We start from the raw sequence: 13,793 nt of genomic DNA, 5'->3' as shown, positions 1-13,793 counted from the left end.
ACACATCCAGGGGAGCCATGATGCTCCATAGCAGAGCCACTCAATCAGGATCAAGCCAATGGGCAGGGTTCTAATCTTACACACACACACACACACACACACACACAGAAATGCAGGGTCAAGGACGGTTATAGAGAACAACGTGCAAGAGGATATGTTTGTGTGAGTGTGTGTGTGTGTGTGTGTGTGTGTGTGTGTGTGTGTGTGTGTGTGAACCGAGCATGGACCTCGGATGAACCGTTGACCCAAAGTTCCCTCTTCAGTTGTGTTTGTGCACAGTATTTTTTGGGTCTGATTTGCAGCACACACGTTGCTGTAGTTATTCTCTGTAGTAGTTCATTAAATGGTCAGTTTTAAGTTTCTTCTCTTTGTATAACTTGGTCTTTTTCAAGGAAAGAAAAAAAATGCATCCTAAGAATTTTTTTGTTGAAATGAAAGCTGCCCATGTTTCCTGTTTTAGCTCGTGACCCGGTCAGTTTGCACACAAATTCAGCTGTACTGACCACTTTAAAGGCTTTTTTTCCACCTCCCTGATTTTCAACTACATAACCAATCATTTAGCATCGTGACACGGGCGTCTGTGAGCTCAAACCTCGGCCTCGCCATTCCTGTGCTCCCACCAGGCATGTGTTTGATCTGGAATGGTGACTTTTACCTCTATTCATTAGTTTTCATGTACAGGTGTGTGTGTGTGTGTGTGTGTGTGTGTGTGTGTTGAAGGTATGTGCATGATGGACTGAGCGAACAACTAGCAGAATTACCAATGTTACGGTATGTGTAATGCCCCTCATTTACATGCAGATTGTCAACAAATCAGCTTCAAATATCGAACCTGAAGGAGGTCAATCGAGGTTCATGTTACTATGAAAATGTCCCACACTTGCTGTGTAAATTCTCTTCTGAACAATTTCCTTCTTGTTCGGTTTGGTAAAACAGCAGCGATGAGTTGAGCGACAGACACTGCGATTTCCTTCACAATAAAAACGATGCTGTTTTACTCAACGCCACTAAATCTCTAGCAGTGTTATAGTGTTACGGTTCAGTCCTAATCTGATTCACTTAAACGCCTCCGAACACAAAAACCTTATCTCAGCGTCGAGGATGCAGCCGAGGTTGGCTGCGTTTCCCAGCCGTTACATCACCACCAATACAGCAGTCAAATGTAGCCTTTGTTTCAAGGAATTTCAATGTCCTGAGAGTCGCCCATGATCCTGTACAGCGTGTGTTTGTGACCCTCACCACAGTCTCGTCTTCATTCTTTACAGTTCATACACGTCATTTTTTACACGTATTCTACATTGTTTTTTGAGCCTTTCATTTCTGCTTTAGTTTCTTCAAACTACAAACAGGATCGTTCCGGAAGCCACCTGATCAGTGGCGTTATGTTTTTATTGCCATCACCACGTTTCCGATTGTGTGGTTCTTATTCATGTTTTTTGTTGAAAAGTGCTCCCTCCAGTCGAGTTACTGTACATAATCCTCATGGGAACCTCATGCAGCAAATAATTGAAAAGGTGCAGACAAGCTAGTAATTACTGCAGCGTGCTGAACTTACGCTCTCATGCTAGCACGGTTTGTTTCAGCATATCAAACGAGCAAAAAATAATCATCTCTCCACGTCCATGTTGAGAGAAAGCGGTTGATCCCAAGCACTGCAGTGTGAGATGTAAAGCTGATGGATGAACGTGGACGTTCACGGACACGACGCTGGTATACACTTAGCATTTTTGGTGGATTAGCAAACAATAATCTGATCAACATTAGGAGCTTCAGCTGACATTGTGCCAGTAATGTGGTGATGACTCAAGCTCAATCTCAGCATGCAACAAATATGCTTTAATCCTGCAGGGAATCTGATAAATCAGCCATCGAGATCAAGCTGAGCTAGCGCAGCGTGAGCTAGCGCTAAGGTTTGGTTAGCTTAATGAAAAACAGAGGACATTACTGAATTTCCCTCCACACGGTATGATTGCATGGGTACACCTGCGAGATTAAAAATAATGATCAGATGACAACATCAACAACATGTTCATCTGTTTTAGGAATCAGGCTGAGGCTGTGGGCAATGCTGAGGGGCAGCTAACGGTAAAAACCTTTATTCTTATCACTACCCAGCCTTGATGCCATCTCTGAAATATTGACCTTTTTGAGCCCTGTTTATCTGTGTGTTCATTTTCACTGGAATCCTGATTCAGTCTGTTTTTGCTATTTATTTATATTATTAAAGTTTCCTGCACCTGCATCCGTCTTGTGCTTTTTACACGACAATTATTATATATAGACAGAGAAAAAAGTTCAATAATTCACCAGATGTCAGACGCCTAATGGAAACGATGGCCATCTTTAAAACGTCTCTCGTAGTGGTGAATAATATCGAGTCTTTATTTAGCCTATCAGTCTTTTATAGCCCTGAATGTCTCAGTAGGGAATATAGAGCGATAGCGAGAGTGGTGACGGCTATATTATATTGTTTATTAAAAGCCTTTTAGACGCTCTTATCATGTCGCTACTGTCCCTTACGGCTATTTTGGTTTGAATGCCTGCGCTGCCAGGTATTCTCACAGTTTCCCTTTTTTATAGCCCTGGCCCATGGCATCATGTGGCATTAAGTATTTAAAGAGAGTGTAAAATATTCCTCCATTTTCTGTCGTCTGCTTCCATCTCCCGGGCAGGTGATCGATTTCGAAACTGCCTCTTTTGGACGACGCCGATGGATTTTGGCGCGTCCCTTAAAGACACACACCGGACCGGGGTAAGTTATAATGTGGAAGCCATGATCTAGCCACTGGCACAGATATCTCATACGCCTGACACTCCATTTACTGCTCCATAATGGCTGGAGGTGAAGATGGAGCTCGAAATGGGATCCGGCTCAGTGGTATTAACTGCCAAAAGAGATATTATGGGTCATTTGGATTAATAGCTTTGCGTTGGCATATCCAAAACAGCAACTAGATGGACTATTTCCTCAGGATACAGCGGGAAGTATGAAATCGCATCACAATAGTGAGTCAAGCTTCCTATAGAACGGTGACCTGAGGAACATTTCTGCTCCTTTAACACCTTTCACTTTAAAATCCCTTCAGAGCAGAGTGGAGCCGATCACCTGCCAGACTCCTCCCACTGTTACCACTGTTACTGTAGCTGCAGTGTTGCGTTGGCTGTTGTTTTATTGTAATTGTTGTGTTGGTTGTTGTGTTGGTGGGCAGCGATTGCTTTTTAAGTTATTAATTTCATACACAGAAAACAAAACAGAAAATAAAGGTTGCTCGGGAAATATGTGTTTGAAAGTGTTGTTGCTGCTGTTTGTAATATTGTTGTGGTTGAATGCGTTATCGTTGTGCTTGTGGTGGTGTTTTTGTTGTGTTTTTGTTGTGGTTGTTGCTGTTGTGATCAGTAGTGTTGGTAATCTTGTTTGTAGTATTGCGTTTGTTGCTGTTGTATTTGGTAGTGTTGGTGCTGTGGTTGTGGGTAGTGTTAGTGCTGTGGTTGTGGGTAGTGTTGGTAATGGTGATGTTGGTGTTGGTAGTGGTGTTGTAGTTGTTCTTAGAGTTGGTGCTGGTGTTTAGGTTGTTGTTGGTGTGGAAGATGTTGTTAGTGTTGGTGTTGCGGTTGTTGTTAGTGTTCTTTGTGGTGTAGTAGTTTTTAGTAGAGTTGGTACTGAGGTTGTTGGTAGTGTTGATGGTGGTGTGGTTGTTGGTAGTTTTGGTGCTGTGATTGTTGGTAGTGTTGTTGTTGGTGGTGTGGTTGTTAAAATTTTGGTGGTGGGGTTGGGGTTGTTGTTAGTTTTCTTAGTGGTGTTGTAGTTTTGATAGAGTTTGTACTGTGGTTGTTGGTAGTGTTGATGTTGGTGTGGTTGTTGGCAGTTTTGATGTTGGTAGTGTTGATAGTGGTAGTGTTGGTGGTGTGGATGTTGGTAGTGTTGATAGTGGTGTGGTTTCGCTAGTGTTGTTGGTGGTGTTAAGTTTGTTGGTAGTGTTGGTGGTAGTGTTGAGGTTGTTGGTAGTGTTGGTGGTGTTGAGGTTGATGGTAGTGTTGATGGTGGTGTTGAGGTTGTTGGTAGTGTTGATGGTGGTGTTGAGGTTGTTGGTAGTGTTGTTGGTAGTGTTGTTGGCAGTGTTGATGTTGGTAGTGTTGGTAGTGTGGTTGTTGGTAATGCTGTTGGTAGTGTTGATTATGTGATCTAGGGTTATGTTATGTGATGTTGTTAGTGTTGTGGTTGTCCTACTGTTTATTATGTACTGGATGCTACAATAAGCATTTTGTTCCTACTGTAAAGATCTTTCCTATGGAGCCAATGAAAGAGCTAAAGATCCTTTAATCAGATCCTTTAATCAAAGATCTTTCACTTGCATTGTCATCTTATTTTTTAAACATGTTTTGGTTGATTAGAAGAATCCACCATTTTGATTTGTAGTCGAGCTGCATTTCAGCTGAAAGACGAAAGCCACAAGAGCTTTAATTTTATTCAGTGAATAAATAAAGAATCCAGCACTGGGTTTGGAGGTAACAAACTGCTTTTCAGAGACCTTCTTCTCCAATCCGCTTCTTTTAGGAGCTGCCTGTTTATTTCACGATCTGATGATCCGACAAAATCTTCTGGAAGCGAACTGACCCGTTTCATCCGTAACGGCTGCAGGTCGAGTGTTTGCAGCGTGTGGGCTGGATAACTGCAGAAGGTCAGCGATGAGGCCAGGCCTTGTGTGTGCTGTGCAGTAATGCGAGGCATGAAATAGCCTTTCGATTGGGGAGAATAGCCCATTGTGGAGGGGGATCAGTGAGAAATGTGGGACTGCATTGTGACACTATTATCAGTCACTCTCGCATGAGATGGTGGATATTATTCATGAAAATGAGCAGAGAGGAGATGATCCCATAGGCTTTCATAGCCAGCGGTCTAGAGGGAAATATATATTATAAATAGAGACCTATATATAAATAGATAGTTACAGATTAAAAGGAATTTTTTTCTCCAGGATGGGAGACATTTTGGTAAAGGGTGGCTTACTTAATATCATGAACTAGATATAAATACAGTGGATATAAAAAGCCACACACTCGGCTGTAAAAGCTGCTACTTTTTGTGTCACACCGTTTTTCCACCTATAATGTGATTATAAAAAGTACAAGTCAATAAGCTGCTGCCCCAAGTATACACACTGCATTTCAATTTAGGCCATTCGGCATTTTATCTCATTCATACAAGCAGCTATGGGGTTAAGGGCCTTGCTCAGGGGCCCAGAAAGGGGCAGCTTGTTGTGGCTGGGATTTAAACTCGTGACCTTCAGATTCAAAGTCCAATGTCTTAAGCGCTGAGCTTTCACTTCCCCAAAATGTATATTTATAGCATTTGGTAGACGCCTTTATCCAAAGCGACTTACAATTGAGTCAGGTGAAGGTTAAGGGCCTTGCTCAAGGGCCCAGCGGTGGCAGCTTGTTGTGGCTGGGGTTTGAACTTAGTCCAATGACATAAGCACTGAGCTCTCATCTCCTGTGTGGCTGTAACGAATCACATTTTAACCACCTCGGCCTGTTTCTGTAGAATCTTCCTAATATTTTGGTTTCCTCTGGGAGCCCAGGAAAGTCTGCAGCAGTCCCTAAACAGAAGCAGCCTTAAGACCACCAACCCACCACCGCCACCACCACCACCACCGCCACCACCACCACCACCGCCACCATCACCACCACCACCACCAACACCACCACCACCACCGCCGCCGCCTTCTTCAGCTGTTGTTGAGTGCTTCCTGTAACAGCAAACCCCACAACTGTTATGTGTCTGTTAGCACTCATTTTCAACAAGTCATAAAGAATCTCCACACTTCCTGTTAGCTGAATGATATTTATATCAGTATAAAATATATATTTAAATGTGAGGTTTTCATTAAACACTGATCAGTTATAGATGCAGTGACTGTAGCAGCGACGATGGTTTTCTGCCGAGAGTAAAAATAATCCCTGAAACAAATTCTACAGGAAAAACACACAAACAAAATCCAACATCTGGTCCATTTATTTTCCTTTCGCTCGGTTATCTTTACATATTTCTGGATAATAAAAAGTCCCTGTGATGAGACAGCAGGCGAGAAGGAAAGCAGATCAGTGGTGTATCATGGGAAGGAAGCAGTTGGTTGCAGGAACAGATGTTCTTGCAGATCAGCTGCTGGAGGACGGAGATTCTGATCGACACAGCTGATAAACACCAGCGATCATCATGGCTGCTGCTCACCAGACCCCAGAAGAAGCAGCCATGAGCTCAGTCTCTATGGAATGGAGAGATATGATAGATAGAGTGAGGAAGGTGATGAGTGAAAAGAGAGGGAGTGAGCGTGATGATCACGCGGTTCGAAGCCACCTGTTGTTAAGTCAGATGATTTGAACAGCCGATGTGGAAACTGGAATCGAATTTTCACTCACATCTCAGGTGGACGCATGAAAATCAAACGCCACTGAACTTTATTCCTCTTTTTATTTGCATTTCATCACAGATTGGTGGAAAATCAGAGCTTTTCTATGACACACACACACACACACACACACACACACACACACACACACACACACACACTTTCCTGCTGTCAGATCAGAGTTCTGCAGAATGTAGATGTGGTGTGGGCCGACTGCAGAAATGATTACCATCAATACAAACTAGATTGCTGCAGGAAATGTTGGCACCCTGCAGTGTAGATCACATGGAGATGTCCACTGCATGTGCAGCTCAATGTCATGTGATTACGCCAATATTTTACTGACACACAAAACAATTACAAATTTTTATTATGCAGTGCAGCAGAGTGGAGAGAGAGAGAATGTGTGTGTTGGGAGTGTGTGTGTGTGAGTGTGTGTGTGTGTGTGTGTGTGTTGGGAGTGTGTGTGTGTCTGTGTGTGTGTGTGTGTGTGTGTGTGTGTGTGTGTGTGGTGTGTGTTGGGAATGTGTGTGTGTGTGTGTGTGTGTGTGTGTGTGTGTGTGTGTGTGTGTGTTTTGCAAATGTGTATACTGGGACTGTGTGTGTTGGGAGTATCTGTTTGTGTTGGGATTGTGTGTTTGTGTGTTTGTGTGTGTGAGTGTGTGTGTGTGTGTGTGTGTGTGTGTCTGTGGGTGTTAGCTGTGTGTGTGTTTTGGGAGTGTGTGTGCTGGGGTGTATGTGTGTGTATGTTTTGGGAGTGTGTGCTGGGACTGTGTGTGTCTGTGTTGGAGTGTGTGTGTGTGTGTGTGTGTGTGTGTGTGTGTGTGTGGAGTGTGTGTGTGGGAGTGTGTGTGTGTGTGTGTGTGTGTGTGTGTGTGTTTTGGGAGTGTGTGTGTGTGTGTGTGTGTTGGGAGTGTGTGTGTCTGTATGTTTTGAGTGTGTGTGCTGGGACTGTGTGTGGGTGTTGGGAGTGTGTGTGTTTGTTGGGAGTGTGTCTGTTGGGAGTGTGTGTTGAAGTGTGTGTTTGTGAGTGTGTGTTGAGAATGTGTGTGTGTGTGGGAATGTGTGTGTGTGTGTGTGTGTGTGTGTGTGTGTGTGTGTGTGGGTGTTAGCTGTGTGTGTTTTGGGAGTGTGTGTGCTGGGGTATATGTGTGTATGTTTTATGAGTGTGTGCTGGGACTGTGTGTGTGTGTTGGGAGGTGTGTGTGTGTGTGTGTGTGTGTGTTGGGAGTGTGTGTGTGTGTGTGTGTGTGTGTGTGTGTGTGTGTGTGTGTGTTGGGAGTATGAGTGTGTGTGTGTGTTGGAGTGTGTGTGTGTGTCGGTGTGTGTTTTGGGAGTGTGTGTGTGGTGTATGTTGGGAGTGTGTGTGTGTGTATGTTTTGGGAGTGTGTGTGTGTGGGAATGTGTGTGTGTGTGTGTGTGTGTGTGTGTGTGTGTGTGTGTGTGTGTTTTGCAAATGTGTGTGCTGGGACTGTCTGTGTGTTGGGAGTATCTGTTTGTGTTGGTAGTGTGTGTTTGTGTGTTTATGTGTGTGTGTGTGTGTGAGTGTGTGTGTGTCTGTGGGTGTTAGCTGTGTGTGTGTTTGGGAGTGTGTGTGCTGGGGTGTATGTGTGTGTATGTTTTGAGTGTGTGCTGGGACTGTGTGTGTCTGTGTTGGGAGTGTGTGTGTGTGTGTGTGTGTTGGGAGTGTGTGTGTGTGTGTGTTGGGAGCGTATGTTGGGAGTGTGTGTGTGTGTTAGGAGTGTGTGTGTGTGTGTGTGTGTGTAAGTGTGTGTGTGTGTGTGTGTGTGTGTGTGTGTGTGTGTTGGGAGTGTGTGTCTGTATGTTTTATGAGTGTGTGCTGGGACTGTGTGGGTGTTGGAGTGTGTGTGTTTGTTGGGAGTGTGTGTTGGAAGTGTGTTTGTAGTGTGTGTTGGGAATGTGTGTGTGTGTTTGTGTGTGTTTGTGTGTGTGTTGGGAATGTGTGTATGTGTGTGTGTGTATTGTGTGTGTGTGTGTGTATGTTGGAATGTTTGTGTGTGTGTGTGTGTGTGTTAGCTGTGTGTGTTTTGGGAGTGTGTGTTAGGGGGTATGTGTGTATGTTTTATGAGTGTGTGCTGGGACTGTGTGTCTGTGTTGGGAGTGTGTGTGTGTGTGTGTGTGTGTTGGGAGTGTATGTGTGTGTGTGTGTGTGTGTGTGTGTGTGTGTGGTGTGTGTTGGGAGTGTGTGTGGTGTATGTTGGGAGTGTGTGTGTGTCGGTGTGTGTTTTGGGAGTGTGTGTGTGGTGTATGTTGGGAGTGTGTGTGTGTGTGTATGTTTTGGGAGTGTGTGTGTTGGGAATGTGTGTGTGTGTGTGTGTGTGTGTGTGTGTGTGTGTGTGTTTTGCAAATGTGTGCTGGGACTGTGTGTGTTGGGAGTATCTGTTTGTGTTGGTAGTGTGTGTTTGTGTGTTTATGTGTGTGTGTGTGTGTGTGTGTGTGTGTGTGTGTGTGTGTGTGTCTGTGGGTGTTAGCTATGTGTGTGTTTTGGGAGTGTGTGCTGGGGTGTATGTGTGTGTATATTTTATGAGTGTGTGCTGGGACTGTGTGTGTCTATGTTGGGAGTGTGTGTGTGTGTGTGTGTGTGTGTGTGTGTGTGTTGGGAGTGTGTGTGTGTGTGTTTGGGAGTGTGTGTGTATGTTGGAGTGTGTGTGTGTATGTATGTGTGTGTGTGTGTTGGGAATGTGTGTGTGTGTGTGTGTTTTGCAAATGTGTGTGCTGGGACTGTGTGTCTGTGTTGGGAGTGTGTGTTAGGAGTGTGTATGTGTGTGTTGGGAGTGTGTGTTTGTGTGTTTATGTGTGTGTGTAGTGTGTGTGTGTGTGTGTGTGTGTGTCTGTGGGTGTTAGCTATGTGTGTGTTTTGGGAGTGTGTGTGCTGGGGTGTATGTGTGTGTATATTTTATGAGTGTGTGTTGGGACTGTGTGTCTGTGTTGGGAGTGTGTGTGTGTGTGTGCGTGTGTGTGTGTGTGTTGGGAGTGTGTGTGTGTGTGTGTTGGGAGCGTATGTTAGGAGTGTGTGTGTGTGTGTGTGTGTTGGGAGTGTGTGTGTGTGTGTGTGTGTGTGTGTGTGTGTTGGGAGTGTGTGTCTGTATGTTTTATGAGTGTGTGTGCTGGACTGTGTGTGTGTTGGGAGTGTGTGTGTTTGTTGGGAGTGTGTGTTGGAAGTGTGTTTGTGAGTGTGTGTTGGGAATGTGTGTATGTGTATGTGTGTGTGTTGGGAATATGTGTGTATATATGTGTGTGTGTGTATTGGGAATGTGTGTATATATTAGGAATATGTGTGTATATTGGGAATGTGTGTGTGTGTGTGTGTGTGTGTGTTGGGAATGTGTGTGTGTGTGTGTTATGTGTGTGTGTGTGTGTGTGTGTGTGTGTGTGTGTGTTGGGAATGTGTGTGTGTGTGTGGAATGTGTGTGTGTGTGTGTGTGTGTGTGTTGGGAATGTGTGTGTGTGTGTGTGTGTGTGTTGGGAATGTGTGTGTGTGTGTGTGTGTGTGTGTGTGTGTGTGTGTGTGTGTGTGTGTGTGTGTGTGTGTGTGTGTGTGTGTGTGTGTGTGTGTGTGTGTGTGTGTGTGTGTGTGTGTTACACTACATTGCATGATGCCTGAAGGGAAAATTGCGACCTACTTTATAAACCTGAATTAAAAAAAAACACAATGAGACCGAGTTCTTTATTCAGATCAGCTTTTTATTTTTTATTTCTCTACTTTAACTTTTAGTCAAATCCCATCAAAATAGTGAAAGAAAAATAGAAGAAAGAAAGAAAGAAAGAAAGGTTACTAATGAGTGATATAAAATATATTTATTATGCCAAGAGACACAGAACTACATTTCCCATCAGCCACTGCACATGTCACATGGTAGTTTAAGCACCTGTTTCCCTTCACATGTGATTAGTGATTGTTTAGAAAAGCCTCCGTTCTCATTCCAGCTTTGATCTGGTTTGTTGTTCTGTTCTTCATGTGCAGGGTTTTGAGTTCCTTTGTGTTAGTGATTGTGTCCACCTTAATTCTTATTATATGAGCGAGAGAAAGGAAGAATGAAAGAAGGTGAAAAAAGAAAGGGAAGGAACAATTAAAAGAAGGAAATGTTAACTTTATATATAAAATATATAATAAACATAAAACCAGACAGGGGGCGTGTCCTTTTCTCCTGGGGGCATGTCTCTCCTAGGTGTGTAGTAGTTGTGTTGGACTGCAGGAGCAGTGTGCTGTAAGTGATGTGCTGGTGTTCACTTGTTCTCCTGTGTATTGTTCTCCTGTATGTAGCTGTGTGATGATGTATGGGGAAACACATCTTCTCACCTCCTGCTGCCGTGGGCTCGCTGTAAACTGGGTTAGCTCAGCTTCACCTTTTAGCTCTAAAGTGTAGCACAAGCCGATAACGATGGTGTCCCAGGCGGACGCTGCTCGAGTCGATGTGCTCCAGCAGCCTGGTCTGAGCCTGCGCTCTTCATCCACCACGGTCCACCCGGTGGCTTTATTCTGCACAGAAATCAGATTCAGACTGACCTACATTTAGAATTGTAATTATTTTGTAGTTCCATGTGCTCGCTGGTTCCTGTTCAGTTCCTTGCTGCAGTGTTCTCAGGGATTGATGTCTATAAAAATGCTTTATAAATGTGAGGAACACTTTCCATGAACATCATCCAGATGTGTTGATTAGTAAATTAACCTCTCCACCTCGACTCCAGTGCAGATCTTCTACACAAATCCAGCTTTCCAATTTAATGATTGTTTCCTCGGTTCTGGTGACTGATGCAGCTGTCAGCTGTGCTGCTCATCTGTTGGAGAAGAATAGTTTAGGAACATTATGGTCCACAGAACTGCTGCTTCAAACAATTAAAAAGCAGTGGTCTAATTACGGCATGTGGCAGTGGGGGATTGAAGGAAAGTGCACCAATTATCTGATAATTAGCAACAAATTTAGATGTAAAACACACACACACACACACACACACACACACACACACACACACACTTATCATGAGACCCTCCATGTGAGTGTATGACTGAGATCATATGTAGAGGAATATCAGGTGAATGAGAGGGACCATGAACAGTGACAGCATGCAGGAAAACGAAAAAAAAAAAAAAAAAAAATATTCACATAAAGTCATGTTTCCTTGCTGAGGTGAAAAAAAGAAAAAGATGTTTTCTTCAAATTAAATCAGATTACAATTAATTCAAATTAATGAATTCAAATTTAAATACATTGATTAAATTCATTACATTAATTATTTTATAAATAAATAAATACATAATTAAATGTATTGCTTAAATAAATAAATAATTTGTACTTTATAAAATAATATATTTTTTTTAATCCACATGAAAATAAATTGTTAAATTGAAAACCATGTTAAAAAATTTTTGCAAAAAAAATCACAATTAATAAAACGTGAATAAATTCTGTAAAAATAAACATTTAAACACTGAACTGAAATATAGTACAATATAATTATTCATGTGGGGGCATAAAAAATGCCAAAAGAAAAAAGAAAAAATAATGAGCTATGAAAAAACAAATGTAATATTTGGGGGGTAAAATGCATTTTAAAATTAAATGTAAAAAAAAAAATATTCCTGAAAATTAATAGTGAAGCCTAATGGTTATAATGTAAAAAAAAAAAAAAAAAAAATATATATATATATATATATATATATATATATATATATATATATATATATATATATATATATATATAATATAAATAAAAGGAATAAAAACTAAATGAATTTTAGTACTGATAGAGTTTAATTAATTCACATGTGACTTGCTGAAAGCACCTCTCCTCTGGGGTTATTATGGGATGTCACTGTTCAGAGCTCCAGGTTTTGGTCTTCACCTGCTGAACTCTGAAATAAAACCCTCAGCGTTCTGTCTCACACGGCTCTCTGTGACGGCGGGATGCAGTGGCAGGTGAAATAGCTTCCCATCTTCACCAAATAAAATCCATGATCCAGGAACAGACCTGAAGGTTCATGGAAGACAGGACAGTAATGTGTTCTCCACAATCTCCATTCAGCTGGATATTTCTATTTTCTGATAAAACACAAAGCGTGTTCAGATTAATGGGGAGGAAAAAAAAACAATATCCCAGAATATAAGTGTATTTTAATTCTTTTACCTTTACGGCACATGACGCAGTGAAACAGGGTTTAATATTTTATTTATTATTTATATATTATTTAATTATAAGAATTATACCTGCTATGACACAGGTTACAGGGCAAATGTAGAAAAACTAGGAACATAATAAATAAATAAATAAATAAATTGAACCTAAAATAAACCATTTATTTATTTTATTTTTATTTCACATGAAAATAAATTGTAACATTTAAAAAATTATGTATAAAAAAAAAGAATATAAATAATATAATACAAGTACAATATAATGAATCACGTAGGGGCATAAAAACTAGCAAGGAAATAAAAACGCTAGTGCTAGTTCTGCGATGTTAAGTTTCAAGTGTAGCTAGTTATTGTAACTTTTAGGAGAAATCCAGCTAGTTAGCCAAATTAGCGATTCATAACTAACATGATTAACGTTAGCATATGTATCCAGTAAAATAATCTCATATTCCTCTAAATTAATACGATTGTATTGTTTATTGCCGCTATGCCGCTACACTGTGATGCTGTAGGAGACCAAGTGTCAAACCTGAAGACTTTAATGAAGTGTTTTTATTAAAGAATCACAGTTTTTATCTATTTATAGTGAAACTCAGTGCTGTAGAATCTTTCTGGCAGCGATAAACGTTCCTGTGTTTTTGTCTTGAAGTTATTCTCAGACCAAGCTGGATTTCTCACAGTGCTTTTGTTGAACTTTTCCTTTTCTATAAACTCAATTCTCTTAGTTTCAGAAGCGACAGAGTGACAGCAGCTTGAACCTGGAAAAGCAGCTGACCCGTGTGTGTGTGTGTGTGTGTGTGTGTGTGTGTGTGTGTGTGTGTGTTATTAGGGTTTCTTCCCCGGCGTCTCTCACCGAGGATGTCAGTCGTGTTGTCGCTGTCTTCTGAAGGGTCATTCCACTTGTTCTGGGCTTGTTGACGTGGACGTCTGATCCTTTCACCGTCTCTCAAGCTCTCGTTTGTCTCTCTACATTCCTTCGTTTGTCAGCAGCGTCTTCTGGGCAGCTTGTCAAGCTGATAGCCTCTGAACCTCCCGGAGATAAAACCACACTGAAACATGCCCTTTCAAGACGTTTTCTTTCTCTTCTGGTAAACCTGTAAAGTTTTTACTGAACCGTGACTGACGTTCAGCTTCTCGCCATCGAGACGTCACTGAGACGTTTTTGAGAATCAAAACAATGACATAAGATTTCCTCACTGTGCTCCAGTCTTCACAATCAGGGGAGAATAAA

The sequence above is a fragment of the Silurus meridionalis genome, chromosome 18 (assembly GCF_014805685.1).
Source record: "Silurus meridionalis isolate SWU-2019-XX chromosome 18, ASM1480568v1, whole genome shotgun sequence".
NCBI classification, from domain to species: Eukaryota; Metazoa; Chordata; class Actinopteri; order Siluriformes; family Siluridae; genus Silurus; species Silurus meridionalis.
This window is presented reverse-complemented; position numbering follows the sequence as displayed.